Below are 24,464 nucleotides of genomic sequence, written 5' to 3' on the forward strand. Positions count from 1 at the left end.
TGGAGAGAGGGAGACAGAGGATCTGAAGCAGGCTCTGAGCTGTGAGCACAGATCTAGATGCGGGGTGATCCCACGAACCACGAGATAATGACCTGAGCTGAAATCAAGAGTCAGATGCTTAACTGACTGAGCCACCCAGGCACCCTGCCATCTGTAGGTCTTCTTTGGTGAAATGCCTGTTTATATCTTCTGCCCATTTTTTAATTGGATTATTTGGTTTCTTGGGTGTTGAATTGTAGGAGTTCTTTATATATTTTTGATACTAACCCTTTATCAGATATGTCTTTTGAAATTTCCCATTCAGTAGGTTGTCTTTCAATTTGGTTGGTTGTTTCCTTTGCCATGAAGAAACTTTTCATTTCAATGTAGTCTCAATAGTTTACTTTTGCTTTTGTTTCCCTTGCTTCAGGAGACATCTCTAGAAAGATATTATGCTCATTTTGGTTTCAATTTACATTTTCCTAATGACTAAAGATGTTGAACCTCTTTGCATATGCTTTTAGCTCTTTGTATATCTTTTTTTGAGAAATGTCTATTCAATTTTTTTTTGCCTTTTTTAATTTATTTTTTTTTTTATGAAAAAAAATTTTTTTAAAAATATTTATTTTTGAGACAGGGAGAGACAGCATGAATGGGGGAGGGTCAGAGAGAGAGGGAGATACAGAATCCGAAACAGGCTCCAGGCTCTGAGCGGTCAGCACAGAGCCCGACGCGGGGCTCGAACTCACGGGCCGTGAGATCATGACCTGAGCTGAAGTCGGCGGCCCAACCGACTGAGCCACCCAGGTGCTCCTTTTTTGCCTATTTTTAAAATGAGTTGTCTTTTTGTTATTGAGTTATAAAAGTTCATTTTATATTCTGGATGCAAGTCCTTTATGAAATAGATGGTTTGTCAATAGATACTTTCTCCTAGTCTATGGGTTGTCTTTTCATTTTCGTGATTCTGTCTTTGAAGCACAAAAGGTTTTAAAATAATGAAGTCCAACTTAACAATCTTCTTTTTTACTGCTTATGCTTTTGGTGTCATATCTAAGAAATCAATGCTTAACTGGAGGTTAAGAAGATTTACTTCTGTATTTTCCTCTAAGAGTATTGTAGTGTTAGCTCTTAAATTTAGGTCTCTGGCTCATTTTGAGTTATTTTTTGTGTATGATGTGAGGTAGTGGTCCAAATTTATTCATATATATAAATAAATTTCAATTCCAGTATAATTAATGTACAGTGTTACATTAGTTTCAGGTATACCATATAGTGATTCAACAATTCTATGCATTATTCAGTGCTCATCACAGTAAGTGTACTCTTATTCCCCTTTGCCTATTTAACCCATTCCCCCCGTGCAGTTTCCCTCTGGCAACCATCAGTTCTATTTAAGAGTCTGTTTTTTTGTCTCTTCTTTCTTCTTTTGTTTCTTAAGTACCACATACGAATCTTCTCTTGCTCTGTTCTCTCATGATTTGCTGGGTTTCTTAAGTGATATACTTGGATTCTTTCTCTTTATTTTTTTATTTGTTATTTTTTCTTTTTATCACCAGTTTTTGTTTCGTGGTTACCATTTGGTTTATGTATAACATTCTATGCATATAAGCAGTCAATATTAAGTTAATGGTCACTTAAGTTTGAACCCATTCTAAAAGCATTAGATTTTTACTACTTGCCCCTACTCATTTTAGGCATATGGTATCATACTATATATCCTTTTATTTTGTGAATCCCTTGAACTGATTTTTATAGATCTACTTAATTTTACCTCTCTTATGCTTCCTACTTTTTGTCTGTCCTTTTCACTCAGAGTCCCTTTAACATTTCTTGTAAGGCTGGTTTAGTGGCCATGAATTTCTTCAATTTTTGTTTGTCTAGGAAACTCTATCTTTCCTTCTATTCTGAAGGATCGCCTTGCTGAATAGAGTAATCTTGGTTGCAGGTTTTTTCCTTTCAGCACTTGAAATATATTATGCCACTCCCTTCTGGCCTGAAAAATTTTTGCTCAAAAATCCATCATTAGCTTTATGGGTTTTCTCCTGGTGTGTACCTGTTTTCTTTTTTCCTCCTGCTTTAAAAATTCTCTTTTATCACTATTTTTTGCCATTTTAATTACTATGTGTCTTGTTGTGGAACTCCTTGGGCTGATTTTGTTGGGAGCTCTATGTGCCTCCTGGATTTCTGTTTCCCTCCCTAGATTCGGTAACTTTTCAGCTATTATTTCTTCAAATAAATTTTCTGCCTCCTCTCCTCTCTCTTCTTCTGGGATCCCTATAATGTACATGTTATTATGCTTGATGGTTCCTTTAACATATTTTCGTTTATTATTATTTTTTCTCTCTCCTGTTAAGGTTGATTTCCCCCCCACCCTTACTCTGTCTTCCAGGTCACTGATCTGTTCTGCTTCTTCTAATCTATGATTAATTCTCCTTAGTATGGTATAAATGTTACATTATACATACATATATATATATATACATATATATGTAACATATGTATATATGTAACACATCATATATATAAATGTTACGTATATATATAATATGTAACACATATAATATATAACATATATATATATATATATATATATATATATATATATATATATATAAATGTTTATTTTTGAGAGAGGGAGAGAAAGAGCATGCAAGCAGGGGAGGGGCAGAGAGAGAGAGAGGGAGACAGAGAATCCGAAGCAGACTCCACGCTATTAATGTAAAGCCTGACATTTAATTTTGGTTATTGAGTTTACCTCTGATTGATTCTTTTTTATGTTTCTATCTCCTTGTTGAGGGTCTCACTAAGGTCCTCCATGTAAAGGTACAGTGAGTATCTTTATGACCATTACTTTAAATTCTCTATCAGGCTTATTATCTCCATTTCTTTTAGCTCTTGCTGTGATTTTGTTAAGATCTTTTATTTGGGACATATTCCTTTGTCTCCTCATTTTGTTTAACTCCCTATGTCTCTTTATATGTGTTAGGAAAGTCAGCTATGTCTCCTGCTCTTGGAAGTAGTGGCCTGATAAAGAAGAGGTCCTATAGTACCCTGTAGTGCAATGTTCCCTGTTCACTAGAACCTGTCACTTCAGGGGTATCTGCTATCTGTGTTGTGTGCACCCTACTATTGTAGCTGAGCCACATTTACCTTCAGTCCAGTCAGCTGCAATGGCCCTGTTTGCCTGTTGTGGGCAGGGTTTGAGCCCTCTGTTGTTAGTGGACCAATCTGGGGCTGCCTTGGACTTGAGTTGAGTCAGATCAGGCCTTTGCCAGAGCTGTGGTCACACCAAACTGCAAGGCACACTCTGTGCTGTCTGCTAAAAAGCTGTCATTGGTGAGTGGGGGCTGCAGGCAGACCAGATATCTGCCCCCTACCCACTCTTGGGGCCACAGTTGGACTGGTGTGTGTAGTTATCTTACTCTTTCCCCAGGGCAGGAGCCACTTTGGAGTGGTGCTGGCCCCTGTTGGGGTTGCTTGAATACTGCCAGGCTTGTGGCACCACTTTGGATGGACTCCTGACATGGGCATGTTGCAGGGGGGAGTGGGGGGTGGGTCTCCAGGCGAATGCAGAGGTGGGGCGCTTGGTGCCAGAAAGGTTCGAGGTGGTCCACTGTGGGAGGGGACCTGCAGCCACCTGGGAAAAGTCCTGGCAAGGCCAGGATGGAAGGGGTGGGTCTGCAGAAGAGCATGGGGGTGAGGCACACTCTTAGCACGCTAGGTGGAGAATGTTCTGGCTGCACTGGTCCATGCAGGTGTCCATGTATCTAGGCTGGGGGCAGGGGAAGGAAATGGTGCCCACAAGCTCTCTTGTTGTTGGAGAAGTCTTCCAAAGATCTCTGCCCATCCAGCACATGCTCTGATATTAGTATATACCCCAGGTATTTTTCAAACTATTGTTTCTATGCTCTATATCAGGAAGGCTGTTTGTTGTGCTGTCTTTTTAAGGGTGGGGACTCCAAATTTATTTATTTACATATATATGTATATATACATGTGTGTGTATATATATATTTTTTATTTTTTTGTGTTTATTTTGCAGAGAGAGAGAGAATGGGGGAGGGGCAGAGAGAGAGGGAGACATAGAATCGGAAACAGGCTCCAGACTCTGAGCTGTCAGGAAAGAGCCTGATGCAGGGCTCAAGCTCATGGACTGTGAGATCATGACCTGACTTGAAATCGGATGCTTAACTGACAGAGCCACCCAGGCGCCCCTCCAGATTTATATTTTTATATGTTAATATCAGTTGTCCAATACCATTGGTTAGAAGACTTCTCTTGCCCTGTCATATTGTCTTCATCCCTTTTGTTGAAGATCAGTTGACCATAAGCTTATGGGTTTATTTCTGGACTGTTTATTCTATTCTATTGATCTATTCCATTGATCTATATATCTCAATGCCAGCACTACTCTGCCTGGATTACTTTAGCTTTGTAGTAAGTTTTGAAATCAGAAAGTAGGAATCCACCAACTTTGTTCTATTTCAAGATAATTTTCACTATTCTTAGTTCATTGCTTTCCTATATGAATTTCAGAATCAGCTTGTTAATTTTTGCAAAAAACAAAAAGCAAGTTGAGTTTTGATAGGAATTGTATTGAATCTGTAGATTAACTTGGAGAGTGTTGCTATCCCGTTAATGATAAAATTCTTCTGATTCATGAATGTCAGATGTCTTTCCATTTATATAGGTATTTAATTTTTTAAACAATATTTTTATGGTTTTAAGTGTAAGCCTAATGCTTTGGAATTCATTCATATTGGTGTACCTATCAGAGGTTTGTTCCTTTTCAGTGCTGAGTAGTATTCCACTTTGTGGATGTATCACAGTTTGTTTATCCACAAGCCAGTTGATAGGAATTTGAGTTATTTCCTTTTTTTTAGCAGTTATGAATACATCTGCAAAAGATATTTGCATGTAAGCTCTTATATAAACATAGGTTTTTGTTTCATTTGGGTAAATTCACGGAAATGGGCTTGCTAGTTTTCAGTAAGTGTATGTTTACCTTTATGAGAAACGGCCAAACCGTTTTCCAAAGTGGCTGTTACCTTTTTGCATTCTCACCATATGAGAGTTCCAGTTGCTCCACATCTTCACTAACAGCTGGTATTATTAGTTATTCTTTTAAAGCTATTCTGATAGATGGGTACATTTCATTGAGATTTTAATTTTCATTTCTCTAATAACTAATAATAGGGACCATAAAATTAATGGAATTCTAGACTTTTGGAGTTAGAAGAGATATGAAAGAGTTTGTTCCTGGTTTTTATGTTGTGTTCCTCAGACATATTTCATGGGCTGTCAGAGGCTGGGAGAGTTGGGGGACTGAGGAACATGCTGAGTGGGTAGGGATCTGAGCCCCTGCCCAGAAGGGCTCTAGTTTTACCAGTCTCTTAAAGTTGAATCCATGTAACAGATTATTAGAAAAAACGTTTGAAGATGTTTGAAAGTTATTGAGCTTACTCTTCTTTTTTGAGGAGAAACCTGAGATCTAGAGAGGTAAAGTGACTTGCTCAAGGTCATATAGTTTGGAGTAGGCAGATACTTCAGTGCTCTTTTTTCTATATTGCATTATTTTGTCATAATGCTAAAATGGTAGTATTTATTGGCTCATGGAAAAATTACAATGAAAAGTGTGATCAAGATTTGTTAAGCTCCTAATTTTTTTTTAAAGTTTGTGTATTTATTTTGAGAGAGAGAGGGGGAGAGTGTGCACATGAGTGAGGGAGGAGCAGAAAGAGAGAGAGAATCCCAGTCAAGCTCTGCACTGCCAGTGCAGAGCCTGATGCAGGGCTTGAACTCATGAACTGTGAGATCATGACCTGAGCCGAAATCAAGAATTGGACACTTAGCCGACTGAACCACCCAACCACCCCAAACTCCTAAATTTTTTAGAAAGAATTTTCTTTTATACTGAAAAATAGCACATGGAAACTCAGTCATCTTTTGTGAGTTATCTGCACTAAGAAAGTGGGGGTTATCTTTTCTTTAGGAAACCAGTTTCTAGCACAAAACCTTCTAAAATTACTGTGCTTGGGTTTCTAAGTAGTGTAAAAAATGTGGCACAACTGTCAGAGGTTATAAATGACAGTACATTATGGAAATGGGTGAGGAAACAAGCAGGGATTTGCCATGGGGAAACAGACATTATATTTTGTTATCAGTTTTGACAAATACCGGCACTGGCTCATCAATGTTGAAAGGGTAAAATTGAATTCATTAGTCACAATCATAATGGTTAGAATAAGTTATATTTTGTAAGAAGCGTTTGGTTCTGAAATCCTTCCTTTATTGAAATTTTTCTAGAGAGTACCAGAGGGTGAAAGCAGTTCTATATTGACAATTCTAAGACTAGCTGCAGGACCGATGAGTAAGCAGTCCATGGTTAGACTGAGCAGAATTTTATTAGAATGCCTTTGGTTGATTTGAGTAGAAGTTTAATTTAATAATCATATAGTGGAAGAAGTGTCATATTTTGACTCAGAAAACTTTAAGTCAATCTTGACTCTGCTTCATAGTACCTATGTGACCTTGAATGAGTCGCTTAACTTCTGTGACTTTTCATTTTTTTAAAACAACCAATTGGAAAAAGATAGTGATAACTGCTCAGCCTACTTCCCAGAGATCCCAGACTTGTATGAGGAGGGGAAAAAATGAGAAAATATATATATATATATATTAAAGCACTTTGTAAATTTAATTTTTTAATTTTTTTTTTTTTTAAGTAATCTCTACACCCAAGGTGGAGCTCAAACTCACAAGCCTGAGATCAGTAGTCCCGTGCTCTATCGACTAAACCAGCCAGGCACCCTACAGTTTGTAAATTTTAAAGTGTTACTCAGCTATCATGTTTATTATTAATAATAACCTTTGGAATTGTGATATACAGGTTATTATTTTTTTTAAGGTTTTTCTTCCTTTTGTTTGGCCACAATTTACTTGCATTCATTTGGTCTCTATCTCATGTCTTCAGTTTTAGGGGGAAGTTTTGTTCTGTCCTTAGTCCTACTTTTTCTTTCAAATAGATGTCCCTTTCTTACTTCTGTCCATTAGAAGAGATGACTGTGTTAATTTCCCCCTAAGGAAAAGATGAGTTTTTTTTTTTTTTTTTTGTACAGATATTTAGTTTAGAAGCCTGTCTGAAGTATTAAATAAGCTGCATGTAGATTTTCTTATGTGGCATTGCATTTCTCTTTCTTGTGGTTGAGTTTCCTACACTGCTGCCTTTTTCTCTGGCCTCTTTGCTTCCTTTGGGTGGATTTAATACCTAATCTGCCTTTACCTTGGTCAATCTGATTTGTTGGTCTGTAAGCGTTCATGATACCTTAACAGAATATGTTTTGTGGACAGAATGGTAGAGTCATATACTTCAGCTTCCCCAGGACTGACAAGAGGAGATTTCATTTGCTGATCTGGCTCTATGTCTGAGATGGAGTTAACGATCTTTGTCAGTTTTTAGAAACTCTAGATATGGGAAACCGGTCTTTCTTCTCTGTTGGTAAAATGGAAGTGTTTTCCCTTTCTGATACCTAAAGGTGATGAAGTTTTCAATTTTAGTGTTATTTATTTTTCTTCCTGGTTAAGAGGGGGAACATTTTGTACCTGAGGGTTTTCGAAGTCCTTTCCAGTGGCCACTGTCTGTCTTGTCTTATCAACTTCTTTTTATTCAAGTTAATTGAAAAAAATAAACTTGTATATTTTAAATATTACTGAGATAAAGGGGTATTTTGGGGAATAATCATATCTAGTATACAGTACTGTTTAATTCCTAAGAGATCTATTTATGCTTTTTTGTTAAACTTCATTATTTGGAGTCATGTTTAATTAATCAATTAATATTTTAGATTATTTGTTTTTTAAGTTTATTTATTTTGAGAGAGAGCATGTGCAGGAGGGGCAGAGAAAGGGGGAAAGAGATTATCCCAAGCAGTCTCTATATTGTCAGTGCGAGGAGTCTGATGCGGGGCTCAAACTCCCAAACTCATGAGATCGTGACCTGAACTGAAATCAAAAGTCAGATGCTTGACCAACTGAGCCACTCAGGTGCCCATATTTAATTTATTTTTTTTAATGTTTATTTCGAGAGAGAGGGAGAGCATGCACATCTGTGCTAGGGAGGGGCAGAGAGAGAGAGAGAGAGACAGAGACAGAGAGAGAGAGAGAGAGAAAGAGAAAGAGAAAGAGAGAATCCCAAGTAGGCTCTGTACTGCCAGCACAGAGTCTGATGGAGTCATGTTTTAAAAATAAGATCTCATTAGAAAGAGGATCTCTTTTGAACTGCTGGTGGGAATGTGAACTGGTGCAGCCACTCGGGAAAACAGTATGGAGGTTTCTCAAAAAAATTAAAAATAGAACTACCCTAGGACCCACCAATTACACTACTAGGTATTTATCCAAGGGATACAGGTATGCTGTTTTGAAGGGGCACATGCACCCCAATGTTTATAGCAGCACTATCAACAATAGCCAAAGTATGAAAAGAGCCCAGATGTCCATCAATGGATGAATGGATAAAGAAGATGTATATATATACAATGGAGTATTACTTGGCAATCAAAAAGAATGAAATCTTGCCATTTGCAATTACGTGGATGGAAGTGGAGGGTATTATGCCAAGTGAAATTAGAGAAAGACAAAAATCCTATGACTTCACTCATATTTGGACTTTAAGAGACAAAACAGATGAACATAAGGGAAGGGAAACAAAAATAATATAAAAACAGGGAAGGGGACAAAACATAAGAGACTCATAAATATAGAGAACAAACTTAGGGTTACTGGAGGGGTTGTGGGAGGGGGGATGGGGTAAATGAGTAAGGGACACTAAGGAATCTACTCCTGAAATCATTATTGCACTGTATGCTAACTAATTTGGATGTAAATTAAAATTAAAAAAAAAAGAAGATGTGGTATATAGGGGTGCCTTGGTGGCTCAGTTGGTTAAGCTTCCGACTTCAGCTCACGTCATGATCTCGTGGTTTGTGGGTTCGGCCCCGCATTGGGCTATGTGCTGACAGCTTGGAATCTGGAGCCTGCTTTGGATTCTGTGTCTCCATCTCTCTCCGCCCCTCCCCTGCTCATGCTCTGTCTCTCAAAAATGAATAAATGTTAAAAAACTTTTTTTAAAGAAGATGTGGTGTATATATATACAATGGAATATTACTTGGCAATTAAAAAGAATGAAATCTTATCATTTGCAACTACATAGATGGAACTAGAGGGTATTATGCTAAGCGAAATTTGTCAGAGAAAGACAAATATTATATGACTTCACTCGTATGAGGACTTGAAGATATAAAACAGATGAACATAAGGGAAGGGAAGCAAAATTATAAAAACGGAGGGGAACAAAACATAGGAGACTCTTAAATATGGAGAACAAACAGAGGGTTACTGGAGGAGTTGTGGGAGGGGGGTAGGCTAAATGGGTAAGGGGCATTAAAGAATCTACTCCTGAAATTGTTGCACTATATGCTAACTAACTTGGATGTAAATTTAAAAAATAAATAAAATGGTAAAAAAAGAGAAAAAAATAAATAAACTTAAAAAACAATGTGAAAAAAATAAAAATAAGATCCCATTTTAAAAAACTAGAGCCTAGTTTTTTTTTCTTATGTAAGCTCTATGCCAAACGTGGGGCTTGAACCCACCACCCGGAAATCAAGAGTCACGTGCTTTACTAACTGAGTCAACTGGGGGTCCCTAGAAGCTAGTTTTTAAAAAGTCACTGAATTTAATTCTAAAAGAAAATAAAAATAGCAGTGTGTTTAGAATTTATTTAAAATGACTGTGGGTTATGTTATACTTTTTATTTTAGAAACAAGTAGTTTATGTAGTTAAATAAAAATGATTTATAGGAATACTGTGTTAAAAGCCAGCAGATGGTTATTTAAGGATACTGTCTTCAATAATGACATTCTAGTAGGGTCATTTTCTTCACAGCAATATTTTATGGGACGGGTGAGAAGACAGAGCCTGGAATGTGGTAGATGAAGGTCCCTGTGCCAGTTGAGTTACTCATCAGGAAATCAAAGGTCAGCATATACTTTAATGATTTATATCTAGGAGAAAATCGTATCTTGGCATAGAAAAATATGATTTCTAAAAAATACTACAGGGTTAGCATTCTTACTGTGCATTATTGTATGCTGTGTAGTATTAGTATATTAAAAACAAAAAACAAAAATGATGTGTTCCTAAGTATAGCCCTGCAATTATAATTAAAACTTAGTATTGAATACTGAATAGACCAGAGGTAGTCCTAACGAGTAAAATTGGGTAGTTTGAACAGCTTAATCAATGATTTGGCTGGAAATATAATGACTTCTTTAAAATACCACTTATCAGATTACTTATGGTGGGGATTATAAGATGGCTTTCATGTTTTTCAGTAATGTATGCATTAAGTCATATACTGCAATTGGCACCGTTTTGTGATAACTTAGTGTAATTTTGTGTTTAGAAGTCTTACACAAAAATGCACTAACATACTTTGTGTGTGTGTGTGTGTGTGTGTTTAAACATGTCAGCATTGGGGCGCCTGGGTGGCTCAGTCGGTTGGGCGTCCGACTTCAGCTCAGGTCATGATCTCACGGTCCGTGAGTTCGAGCCCCGCGTCGAGCCCTGTGCTGACAGCTCAGAGCCTGGAGCCTGTTTCAGATTCTGTGTCTCCCTCTCTCTGACCCTCCCTCGTTCACGCTCTGTCTCTCTCTGTCTCAAAAATCAATAAACGTTAAAAAAAAAATAAAAAAAATAAATATGTCAGCATGCATAGACATTAGCAGCTAGAGTAATATTAAAGGTATATCTTGAGTCACAGAGTAGGTCACTTTAAAAAAGTTGAATATAAATGGAAGTATTTTAAATGAACTACTTATAAAAATCTATAGAAAATCCTGTTAAATGAAAAAAGTTGTATATAAATTACAGTAATACATAATTCAACCTTGAGTTTTCATGTTATTCGTATTGTAGTATAAGCAGCTGGGCAAGGTAGCCCTTCCTGGAGTAGCAGACAGAAGCCAGAGGTTTATCTAAGGGCAGAAGTCCTATCAGAAGTGACCATCAGGGGTTAGAGACCCAACCAGCTGTGTTTGCAAGAGGCTCTGGGCCTAGAAATGCTATTGGGGCCAAAAATAGAGAAATGGTATAAGTGTAAAGATTCTCAATTATAGAAAGGGAAAAATCTTGAGAAAATGAAGATGCCTTTCTGTATTCTGAGATACCTGAGAATATGAAAAATCAGGTGGTTTTTTAAAAAGGTGGGAAAAATAAATTTTGAGAAATCTATATTTGAGAAGAAAACCTTGAAAAATAATATTTGAAAATCAGAAGAAATAGTTCATACACTGATGAAATCTTCTTTCCAAGAATAAAAGGGCATGTAGCTGCTATATACAAGGCAATATGCAAAAGGCTAAGTATTATATTCTACCTCTTTATGTGCTTCAGCAATGAAGTATTTTTCTATAACACAAAAAGGAGTTTTGGTAGTACTTTATCTAAATAGGGAAATAGCTGTGGTTACCACATTAAAAAAAAATGTTTAGTTAGAGAGAGAGTGCACACACGAGCGGGGGGGAGGGGGGCACAGAGAGAAGAGAAAGAATCCCAAGCAGCCTCCCCGCTGTCAGCGCAGAGCCTGATGTGGGGCTCGATCCCGTGAATTGTGACATGATGACTTCAGCTGAAATCAAGAGTCAGACGCTTAACTGACTGAGCCAAGCAGGCACCCCACCACATTTTTTAAAAAGTATATTCAGGGCGCCTGGGTGGCTCAGTTGGTTGAGCGTCTGACTCCGGCTCAGGTCATGATATCACAGCTCGTGGGTTCGAGCCCCAAGTCGGGCTCTATGCTGACAGCTCGGAGCCTGGAGCCTGCTTTGGATTCTGTGTCTCTCCATCTCTCCGCCCCTCCCCTGCTCATGCTCTGTGTCTCTCTGTCTCTCAGTAATAAATAAACATTAAGAAAATTTAAAAAAAAAGTATATTCAGAGAGTCTAACTGAATTTAGCATTATAAGAGATTATATAACCATAGCCACCATATATGCTTTAACAATTCCTCATTTTGTTATTGTGTCTTATTGGAGCTCATATATTTTGGTGAGTGCTGATGAAACAAGAAATATGCTCCTGTCAGGTAAACTCCTATAAAACCAAACCCAGCAGGTCCTGGTGTGGCTTCCTCTTCCATCTACATTTACTGGGAAGAGATGTGTGCTTGAATATTTTCAGGGTAACTCTGTTCTCAACAGATCTCTGCCAGCACTCCTCTCTTTGATTAACTCTATTTTCTTAGAAACTTCTCTCAACTTACCCCCTCTACCTGATCTTGGGTCGCAGAGATTAAAAAAAAATTTTCCCTCCTCAAAATACTTTTTTTGGGGATTCCAATTCCACAGGAATCATTTGGTTAAAGTTAACCTTCATGTACGGTCTGGAGGAATGGAGGAGAATCTAGGGGACTGTTTTACATTTTCCTTATGTAGGTGTAGGTTAAAGGATGTAGAGCATCCTGAAGGATTATGTGCATGGTGAGAATAAAAGATAATTTAAGCCTTCCAAGAAGCCAGGAGTAAATAGAAGAGAGTAAATCCGAGTGTAATACAGGAGCCAGAAATAAGTGTTTCATTAAGTGCTTAAGTTTTATACTTTCACTCTCTGTTGAGTAAAATTAAAGTTGGCTCACCCAGGGCTCGTGCATTTTCCATGTGAGCTCTCTGAGGCTGGTGATTGCACATGAGCGCAGGAAAGATCAAATAGAGCAATTTGAAGTAGTAAGCAATGGGGAGGAGTAGCCTAGGTGATTCTGCAATGATACAGATCAGGGAACAACGGGGAGAGAAGAAACCTTTGAAGTAAAGGAAGCCTGTAGCAGCAGATGAGTAGTACGATGGAATAGCACTTACTTAGCTTGGCAGAAGAGGGATTAGGGCATTCAGATTAGCACCTCAGAGAGTGTCGGAAGAGAGAGAATGGGTAGAGGTGGAGTAAACATAAAATCTGAACTATCAAAATGAATTATCTTAGGGAATTAGTTAACTCCAATTCTTTGCATTGTCCCAGCCTCCAAGTAAAATTGCACCTACAATTTTCAGTCTTAACTCTCAAAAACATTGAAATTGATTCCTGGGTTCTGATTGGGAAATGAAAATATAGTTTATGTTTACTTTCAGATAGTGGAGCTGTTAAAAATTTTTTTTACACCAGATAACTGTTCTTGTCATTACCATTATAGTTCAGTTGTGTTTGCCACCAAAAATAAAATTGGCTCTAACACACAAGAATCAAAGACAAGAAGTCTAAAATTCATTTTAATTTGACAATGAGCAAGTCTATATGCATGATTCTCCCACTAATCCTTGTGGGAACTTAAATGGGTGATCTTCTATATGAAAGAATTTTAAATTCAGAAGGATCCTCATATGTAGTCTAGTCTGACTTTAAAATTTTAGAGATTAAAATAAGTTGGTATTAATTGCATCACAAAATCAATTTCCTTTTAATTGGGAAATCACTCAGAAAGCATGAGACTTATATTTAAGCTATATAAACTTTGGCAGGGTCTGTTCTGTTGAATGTTTTCATTATCTTGCTACAAGATTTGTGCTTATTTATTTATTTATTTATTTATGAATGAAAGAGTGTGCATGTGAGTGGGAGAGGGCCAGAGGGAGAGAGAGAATCCCAAAGTAGGCTCTGTACTAACAACGCGGGGCTCCCCAAACCACAAGATCATGACCTGAGCCAAAATAGTCTGATGCTTAACTGACTGGCACCCCGAGAGGTACACTTTCTAAATGCAGACAATTTGATTTACTCTAACAGTTTGTCCTAACAGGTAAATAAATTATTCTCCCTTTTCAATGAAGAATTGCTTATCTATTTATTGATTGGTCGTAGAGTTTCTAGATGCTTTACTTGATTGGAAGATTGTACTGTTAATTGATCTAATAGCCTCAGTGTGTCTTAGAACAGAGGATAAATAGAATCAATGTCTGCTTTGTTGAACATGGGCTTTCCCTCAGTGGCTCTATAATAAATTTGAAGTTACATTGTATTAATGCAATGCATCATTAAAGTGCTTAGAATGCCTGAGAGAGGGGCCTTGGAATGGACGTCATTCAGTTACCCAAAAAAGCTTTACAGAGTATCTTTTATGTGGTAGGCACTAGGCCAAGTACAGAGGGTGAGGAATAAAGTCTTGGCCCCAGGATCCAGGTGCTAGGGAAGAGAGAGCATTGTTGCTGTGCTCTCCTTCCTGGACCATGGTTAGCAGTGTAAGTACTTTTCACTACTGAGCATTTTTCTTAACCCAGGGCTCTGGGCCAATACTAGTTGCTTGGTGGTAGAACCTATGGGCCCTTTTTTCTACTGTTATTATATTGAAATGTCCAACTGATAAAGACAGATTCATTAGAAAAAAATTTACAAATGAATTAGTTGGATTGAAAGATACTGGAAGAAAGTAAATCTATTGTCATTTGGTTCAGTTGGAATGATTCATTGACGTTCAAAAGTATTGACTGAGTTTAGAGAAGAAACTCAGTAGATGATTTCTCACTTTGGATAAACATTAATTTCCAAATAGCAGTAATGAAAGTCACTAGAAGTAACTAGAAGTATTTATGTAATATTTGCATGGGGAGAACTTTCTAAGCATAAAGATGATGGAAGAAATCAAAAAGGAAAAGATCAAAAGATGTATCTGTTACATGAAAATTAAAAATTTCTTCATGGCAAAACATCAAAAACAAAAGCTGGAAGGCAAGCAAAAATTCAGAAGAAAAATTTGCAGATAATATGGCAAAAGATTAATATCCTTAGTAATAATAATGAAAACTCATTATCTAAACACTAAAAAAGAACCCAGTAGCTCAATGGGGAAAAATGCCCCCAAATGGACAATACAATTAGGAGTCACAATTGGCTAATGAACATGTGAAAAATGTTTACTTCACCTTCGTTAGTAAGCAAGAAACTGTAAGTTAAAACGAGATGCCAGGTTTTATGATAGTAGTTAGCGAAAAAAAAAAATCTCAGTTATGGTAAGAATACACAGAGTGCATGTTTAAATTGGTATAGTCCTTCTGAAAAGATTGACAACTTCAGGAATTCCTTAGGACTCCCTCCTAAGGAAATGATGAAAAATACAAGAATAATTTTTATACCAAGATGTTCATTAGAACACTATTTATAAAAGTGAAAGAAATTGAACATATATAAAATAGAAGAATGGTTACATCAATGTTATATATGGTACATCTGGTATGTTTGTGTTCTCACTAGAGGCTCTCGGGGAGAACCTGTTCCTTGCCTCTAACAGCTTCTCCTGCCTTCAGGCACTCGTTGGCTTGTGGCTGCATCACTCCAATCTGCCTTCTCCTCTTCTGTGTGTAACCTTCCTCTGCCTCTCTTTTGTAAGGATAATTGTGATTGCATTTAGGACCCACTTGAATAATTCAGAATAATCTCCTGGATTTAGTTTATCCTAATCACATATGTAAAGAGCCTTTTCTATAAAAGGTGACATTTACAGGTTCCAGGGATTAGACCCGATATAGTTGGAAGCACTTATTCAGCCTATTACGGAAGGTAATACATTAAAATCTTCATGGTGATTATCTTTGGGTATTATGATTATGCAGAATTTTAATTTTATTTCTTATATCCTTCTGTCTTCAAGGAGGACTCAGGGAAATGATATTATTAAGTCCAGGAGCTGCTCTTAAACTATATTACATATGATTTAAACCTTTTCAAATTTCTTGATTATCAGGTCTCTCTGCTTAAATGTTCAGAAGGGATTTGAAAACATTAAAAAAAGGGATTTTCTCCCCTCCACTTTTATGATGGCTATTTGATTTAGAGGCTGTACACTACAAGGACAGTTAAACAGAACTCCTTTTATTATTTTTCCTCCCATGGGTTGTTTTAAAAGATTTTTTAACCAATATATTTAGCCAAATATATTACTATATTTAGTAATAATTTTCCTATTTTAATGAATGAAGGACATATACATTTCAATGATAATATCTGTACATTACAAAGTAATTGAATACAAAGAAATCCTAAGACTTAATGTAGAATTTCCATCGGGCTCTTCAAAATATTGAAAATACCTCATAGATTATCACTCTTATTTCCTTTGTGGGTAGTTGTTTTAATGGGTATTTTCAATTCCTAAATGTCTTGAGAACTCTGAGAACACTCTTAGAATTTATTTCTTGAGGGGTGCCTGGGTGGCTAAGTCGGTTAAGCATCCTACTGTTGATTTCAGTTCAGGTCATAATCTCCCAGTTTGTGAGTTCAAGCCCCACTACGGGCTCCATGCTGACAGTTAGGAGCCTGTCTGGGATTCTCTGTCTCTCTCTGTCATTCTCTCTCTCTCTCTGACCCTCCCTTGCTCTCTCTCTCTCTCAAAATAAATAAATAAACTTAAAAAAAAAGAATTTCTTTCTTGAAATATATATATATTTTTATTTATTTTTGGGACAGAGAGAGACAGAGCATGACCGGGGGAGGGGCAGAGAGAGAGGGAGACACAGAATCGGAAACAGGCTCCAGGCTCCGAGCCATCAGCCCAGAGCCTGACGCGGGGCTCGAACTCACGGACCGCGAGATCGTGACCTGGCTGAAGTCGGACGCTCAACCGACTGCGCCACCCAGGCGCCCCCCTTGAAATATTTTTAAAAAGATGCTTTATTTCAAGTTATTCTTGTCTTTTTTAGGATGACTTTTTTTTTTTTTTTTTTTTTTTTTTTTACAAAATTAATGATTGAATCCAAAACTAGACTTGTAGGTTTGTCATCTTTAATAAAATCATTTCTGCTTTTGTCAGGGTCCTTTCACTTTTGTACAGCATTCAGAATTTCTGTTTTTGTGTTAGTAACTACCCCAATTTACCTTTCATCTTCAGCTTACTTTCTACCTTGCTTAAACTAGTTTTTAACTTTAGAAAGCAGTAAAGGTCCCATTTCATTCTGCTGGACAGAGAGCAATGTGGTAAACTATTAAGATATAAAGACAGGAAAGTTCAGCTGGGTGTTTGTTACTGCAGGAACAAAGCAGGAGCTCACCCGTTTTCTTCTCAGATATGCTAGTTCTTGAAGTTGTCTTCATTCGTTTCTAGCATCCCTCTGGAGTTTGGATACGTCAGGTTGCTGGAAGGTTGAAATTGTGTTCTTATCCATTTGAGGATTTTGGTCTCTAATTTTGCTACCATTGGCTACTTCTACCAGCCCCTGTTTATCTGTACTCCTTTGAATTCCCCACGTCCTTTCTTAAGGAAGCAAAGCAGATGAGGGGGAACTTGAATATTAAGTTTGGGACTACATAAAAAATGGTTAGCTTGTGGGGTAGGGAGGTCAATTTCAGTTCTTTTGGTTATTTTGTGTTGTTCAAGGTCTGGGTGTACTTCGGTAAGTCACAGTGACTCTTTCCCACCCATGTGCTTTATTTTACAGTAGAACTATAGCATAGCAGGAAAAAATTTTGCCTCAAACAACAAATGTGATATGACCAAGTTCATGGTTTCATTTCTGAGGTTTATTATATGCTGCAGTATATGGTTCCCTTCTGTTTTATACATATTGGATAATATCTCCATAATGTATCCAGAATAGTATTAGTTCAGTGCTACTAGCTATTTATAAGTGAACTGAATTGACTTTCCTTAGTATGGGTGTAAATATGTACTCTGATTGCCTGAGAATTTTAATATTTTTAACTTTTAATTATAGTTAATTATCACTGTCTTTGACTGGAATCCATGTACTTGGGAAATATGCTTGTAAAGCGGCCACAAAATAGTAGAGTTAAGCAAATCTATTATTTTGAAAATCTCAAAAGCCTTACAATAGGTATTAGAATCTAAGATGTGGCAAAGATGCTTTTTTCAACATGACCAGAGGAGATGCAGTGGAGATACAGCCTTTATGCCCAAACTCTATCAGTGGAGTTAGGGCTAGAATTCTGTTTTATATAGGAGTGTTAGGATTTTTTTCTGAACCAATATTTCTTCTATATTTTGAAATATGTGTGTTAATGATAGCTCTTTTAATATTCAGAAGCTGAATGGACTGACTGTAACAGCCTTTAGCCATGTTGTTTATAAAGCTTGAAACTCATGAAAATAGGTTTGGAGAATGACCTTTCTCCTGTAGGATGAATTACCAAAGGTTTAAAACTGGCCACAGCTTTGGAATTGCTATTGAGTTAGGAACTTAGTTGATTTAAGAGAGAAGATGGCACTAAGTAGCATTCTGCTTTTTATTGCGTTACACTACAGTGATATTGCTAAGCAAAGGAGAAACAATAATGTATGTATATATTGCCTGAGTTATTTTCTCTGAAGAAATTTTCAGGGAAAAGATGGATTTTTCTTATGGTTTTCTTGTGTCATTTGGGAAGGATCAATAATATTGTCTTTATTTTTACTAATGTACCAAAAGGGGATACTGATAGAAAAATTAAATATATGTATCTCAGTATATAATGGTTTTTAAAATAGAATAAAATGTTTTATGATAGAATGCATGATTTCCTTCACATTGTTTAAAGATTCTTACTATTTTAGCTTCCAGAAAGTAGAGTGTAAATATTTTGGTAAATTTCTGTGTTTCAAAAGGTTTCTGTAGGAGACAACCCAAATATCCATCAATTGGTGAAAAGACAAATTGTGGTATGTCCATAAAATGGAACATTACTCATCAATAAAAAGGAGTAAACCACTGATACATGCAACAACATGGATGAGTCTAAAATGCGTTATGCTAAGTGAAAGAAGCCAGACACAAAAGAATTAAATCAATATAATCCCATTTTATGACATTCTGGAAAAAGCAAATCACAGGGACAGAAATCACATTAGTGTTACCAGGAACTATAGATGTGGAGGAAGAATTGATTACAAAAAGACAAAAGGTGAAGCGCCTGGGTGGCTCAGTCAGTTAAGCGTCTGACTTTGGCTCAGGTCATGATCTCATGGCTCGTGAGTTCGAGCCCTGCATCCGGCTCTGTGCTCCGAGCCGGAGTTCGAGCCCTGCATCCGGCTCTGTGCTCCGAGCCGGGAGCCTGCTACAGATTTTGTGTCTCCCTCTCTCTCCCCACCCCTCCCTCACTTGTGCTCTCTTTCTCTCAAAAATAAACATTAAAAATTAAAAAAAAAAAAAAGACACAAGGCAACTTTTTTAGGTGACAGAAACATTCTGTATCTTGATTGTGGTAGTGGTTATGTGACTGTAACATTTGTCAAAACACTTTACTTAAAAGGGTGAATTTACTTTTTGTAAATTGTACTCCATTAAATCTGACCCTCCCCCAAAAGTTATGGTGTACTGAGTGGGTCCTCAACAAATACTAATTTGCTGGAGTTAGATTAATATCTGCTACCTGCTGGCCACTAGGTCATTGTTTCAGAGTCCTTAGTTGCAAGCCACAGAAACTGACTTTGGCTGACTTAAACAGAAATTTATGGAAAGGACATTGAGTAGCTCAGAAAATTTATAGGAAGAATATAGAGCAGGCTTGGAAAATGGACAGTAGCAGCACAGGCTAGGGAACACCCAGAACTCAGAATAACCCTACAGACCCTGTCTGGAGAGGATACTTCTGCCTCTGCCTGTGAACTCTGGATGCCACAGCTTGTCCCACTGTCACCAAGGGTACTGGAAACTAGGCATCTGTGCCACATTGCTGCCAGTTCTGCCCCTGTAACTTGATGCTGGTGCTGCAACTATCTTCGCCGCTTGCATCTGCTACGAGAATGTATTCTCCTTGGTCCCTGCTTCTTTACTGTTACAGCTTTGGAGTCAATATCTAGGATGGGAATGTCTAATTGGCCAAGCCCAAGTCATATGTTAGCTGCAAGGGAGGCAGGGAGAGTGCTTGTCTGATATTTTCAGTTTCTATAGTATCTCTCACCAAGACTCATAAAGTACGTAAGGCAGTCCATATACTTACTGAATGGAAAATTTCATTATATGTATGTATCCATCAAAATATGAATGGAGTTTTAAAACTTAATTTCTGTACCCCTTCCTTATCCTATTTGTGAATGGACCAGTGTAGTGTTAATTTTTATTATTGTATGATGCTATTTATGAGTGTGTTACAGTCTAGCTTCATATATGATCTCTGATCTTTAGGCTGATTTTTTAAAGACATTATTTTTCTTCAAGTAGTTTTAGGTTTACAACAAAATTAAGAGGAAGGCAGAGAGATTTCCCATATACATGCATAGCTGCCTCCATTATTTAGGCTGATTTTAGTTTGAAGAATAGTTCTGAATCTGCAAAGAATGACCAATAATATGTGCTTTGTGCATGGTAAGTAGTCAGATGTTGTTAAATTCATAAAAGTTAGGAAAAGTATGTTTTTTAAACACATAAATGTACTTAAAATACAAAAATAAACAGTACACCAGAAGAATGTACTGTGATCAAGTGGGGGAATATGATTTTCACTGGGAAATGTATTAGTAGACTGTAATATCAAAAAGTCAGATGAGAAAAGCTCAGGCTTGTCTTCTTGGAACCTTCTGAGATGATGATAGGCACTAGTAAGCCAAGATTTTCAGGGAAACCAAAGAAAACACCATTGTGTGGAAGGAATTGAGGCTACAGATATAAAAGGTGAGGAGGATAGTAAGAAGCCAGCGAGAAGCCTCTTGTCTTTAGTTTGTCTTTGCTCAATCTGTCTTGCTTTGCCAAGAGGTGGTGCAATGGTTAAAGAGCACCATAAAGGTGGGCACAGATTTGAAAGACTCCCTCTTAATAGTAGAAAGGCGGAGATAGAGAATATGGGGTTAAAAAATGGATGATGATGTCCATCCACATTTAATTTGGCTCATGTGGAATGCAGTGGAAGCACTTGACTGGGTAACATTCAGGGCTCTAGTCAGCTGCACACTGTCCCCATGCAACAAGGAAAGTGGCCTTGTTAAAAATCTTAGCACGGCAAAGAAAGGAGAGGGAGACACATAGCAGCCTTTTACCTTTGCCTGAGACCCAGCAGAAGTTGTTATTCACTAGACACTTTATTCTCTTTCAGATCGATAAAGAATGAACACTTGGGCATTTAGCTGCATGTGGGTTCAGTTTGCAGTCTGATCAGCAAATGGTGGAATATCCATATGCACTGAAGCGAGGTTCATAGCAGCTCAGCTTTGAAGAGTCCAATGAGGATGATGAATAAGTAATAGGACTTTTAATAAGTTACTAAAAAACTATTTGAGTGCCCACCTACTCTCTTCCAGGAACTATTCATGTACACAGGGTGTAGCAAGGAAGGTACATAGGCCTGTTGCCTGCTCTTGAAGAGTTCTCAGTCTACTGACAAGTAGACACACTGAGTACAATCCAGAAATGCTATGTGCTTTCCCTAATGTCCTGAGAGACTCAAGCATAACTTAAGCCCTGAAGATGCAGAGCTGTGGGGAACATGGGAATCTTAAGACAAAGGAACATTTTTATTTTTTATTTTTTATTTTTTAAATGTGTATTTACTGGAAGGGAGAATCCCAAGCAGGCTCTGTGTTGACAGTACAAGGGCTTGATCTCACAAACCGTGAGATCATGACCTGAGCCCATATCAAGAGTCATATGCTTAATTGACTGAGCCACCCAGGTGCCCCAAGAACATCAGATTTTTAGCCTGGAGGCAAGGCAAAAAAAACATGGCTTTAAAGAAGAGCACAGAAATCCCAAATTGGCAAACTGTAATAAAATAGCCGAGAGAAGAAATTCAGTGTTAGACAATGAAATGTAAATATAAAGACCAAGAGAAAGAAAGAATATTAAAAAGAAATTAAAATACTGCCTGTGTGTTGTATAAAGAAATTAAATTTTAATAAGGTTAAGTCGCTTTCTCAGAATCACAGAGCCAGTGATTAGATCCTAGGCCATTTGATTTTCAGAGCCTGATTTCTTAACCATTCATTACACATTACTGCCCCTTTAAATCAATGAGAGGTATAATTCTGCACATTAAAAAAATTCTTGTCAATCTTGTTTGTTTTCTAAGTGATCTGTTGTTAGTTTCATGATATTAGTTGAGTTTGTGCTTTGTACCTTATTTATGTGTTTTGGTTTTTTTTGGTATACAAATAGATCAATTATGTAGTTTCTGATTAATCTTGATTTTCTAAACGTTTCTGAAATGTCCCAGGTATATCAGCCGTACTTTGTTTACCAGTATTTGACTTTTAAAAAATAAGTTTTATTGAGATAATTTACTAACTGTAAATTCACCATTATAAGGAGTGTGGTTGACTGGTTTTTAGAGTAATCATTAAGATGTGCAACTATTGGGGCGCCTGGGTGGCTCAGTCGGTTAAGCGGCCGACTTCGGCTCAGGTCATGATCTCGCGGTCCGTGAGTTCGAGCCCCGCATCGGGCTCTGTGCTGACCGCTCAGAGCCTGGAGCCCGTTTCAGATTCTGTGTCTCCCTCTCTCTGACCCTCCCCCGTTCATGCTCTGTCTCTCTCTGTCTCAAAAATAAATAAACATTAAAAAAAAAAAAAAAGATGTGCAACTATTACCACTCTTTGTTTTAGACCATTTTCACCACCCCTACACTACTCATTTTCTCCTACCACCAGTCTGTGGCAACCACTTAATCTACTTTCTGTGTTGGTAAGTTTGCCTGTTTTGGACATTTCATATGGATGGAACTATATTGTATGTAGCCTTTTGTGAATAACTTCTTTCAGTAGCATTGTGTTTCCAAAGTTCACCCATGTTGTAGTATGTATCACTACTTCACTCCTTTTTTAAAAAAAATGTGGTAAAACATACTTAAAATACAGGTCTATGGCATTAGATACATTCACATTGTTGTGCTTCATTCCTTTTTATTGCTGAATAGTATTCCATGTTATGGATATACTACCTTTTGTTTATCTAGTCATCATTTGGTAGACAGTGGACTATTTCTACTTTTGGCTATTATGAACAGTTCTCCTAATGAACTTTGACCTACCAGCATTTGTTTTTGTTTTTGTTTTTGTTTTTTTTTTTAAGTAGACTTCATGCCCTGCATGGAGCCCAACATGGGGCTTTTTGTTTGTTTGGTTGGTTTTTACATTTTTATTTATTTATCTATTTTTTCAATATATGAAATTTATTGTCAAAATGGTTTCCATACAACACCCAGTGCTCATCCCAAAAGGTGCCCTCCTCAATACTCATCCCCCACCCTCCCCTCCCTCCCACCCCCCATCAACCCTCAGTTCTCAGTTTTTAAGAGTCTCTTATGCTTTGGCTCTCTCCCACTCTAACCTCTTTTTTTTTTTTTTTTCCTTCCCCTCCCCCATGGGTTTCTGTTAAGTTTCTCAGGATCCACATAAGAGTGAAAGCATATGGTATCTGTCTTTCTCTGTATGGGTTATTTCACTTAGCATCACACTCTCCAGTTCCATCCATGTTGCTACAAAGGGCCATATTTCGTTCTTTCTCATTGCCCTGTAGTACTCCTTGAACTTAGACCCTAAGATCAACACCTGAGCTGAGTCAGATGCTTACACAACTGAGCCATCCAGGCATGCTCCACCCCAGCATTTACTTTAATCTGAAATACCTCAATCATTTTGAGGAAGAAAGAACTTTGGACTTGTATTTTAAGTGCCTCTCTTAGACTAGTGAGGTATTGCTGACATGTTCCTGGACAATCATCTACTTCTCTTGGTCTCTGACAAGGTGGTCTTATCCCCATTTTCAAGATGAGAAAACTCTATATAACTCAAACTACTGTGAAAAGGAGTGTGTAACATTTAAGACTAACAAAAGTTAAATGATCTCTTCACATGGCAGGTGTTGGGGACAGAAATTGGCCTTCAGAGAGGAAGGAAAGAAAGGAGGATGCTTGGAGAGCTGTCGATGGAAAGTTGAAGTTTATCTTTGGGCTTCACCTAGTTTCCTTCCTCTTCCAATTGACATTCCTTGTTCTCTCATCGGCAGAGATTTTTTTGTCACCCTATTATAGCAGTTCCACTTGCTCCTTCCCTTCCTCACATTCCCTCAAAACTATCCCGTTGGTATGATTAATTATTGTTACTAAATATAATACAATTATAAATATTAATTATCATTGCTTTGTACCATCCCAGTGACCAATAATCCTGTCTTGGTTAGTTTGTTTGCTTTTTTTTGGTGGCAGGAGAGGTGAGTATTTATTAGTTAACCCAAATCAATCTGTAAATGATGGAATGTCTCATAATCTAAGGGTGAGATTTTTGAGGCGGGACATTCATACCATTCAACCTATTGCACCTATTTTATGAGACTGACTCAGGACCTATTGCACCTATTTTAAAAAGACCCTGATGTTGGGAAGGAAAGAGGGGAGTCTGAGGTTCTTATAACCCTTTAAGGAAGTGTGTCTATCTAAAAATCCCAGGAAGAAATGGCAGAATATAAGGCTCATAATAGTAATAGCTCAGTACAAAGGCAGAGAAAGAAATCTCTCAGCTGAACCCGTTTC

General features: G+C 37.5%; 1 long non-coding RNA gene across 1 annotated transcript in view; it reads left to right on the forward strand.

The window, feature by feature from the left end:
• Positions 1–23,857, forward strand: part of LOC122239475 — a 38,552-nt gene extending 14,695 nt beyond the window's left edge. Inside the window, exons 2-4 of the long non-coding RNA XR_006218640.1 lie at positions 9,905–10,013; positions 21,036–21,179; positions 23,795–23,857. This is a non-coding gene — a long non-coding RNA (uncharacterized LOC122239475). The remainder of the gene's footprint in view (positions 1–9,904; positions 10,014–21,035; positions 21,180–23,794) is intronic.
• The last annotated feature ends 607 nt before the right edge of the window (positions 23,858–24,464 follow it).

Source organism: Panthera tigris, chromosome B3 (genome assembly GCF_018350195.1).
Source record: "Panthera tigris isolate Pti1 chromosome B3, P.tigris_Pti1_mat1.1, whole genome shotgun sequence".
Taxonomy (NCBI): Eukaryota; Metazoa; Chordata; class Mammalia; order Carnivora; family Felidae; genus Panthera; species Panthera tigris.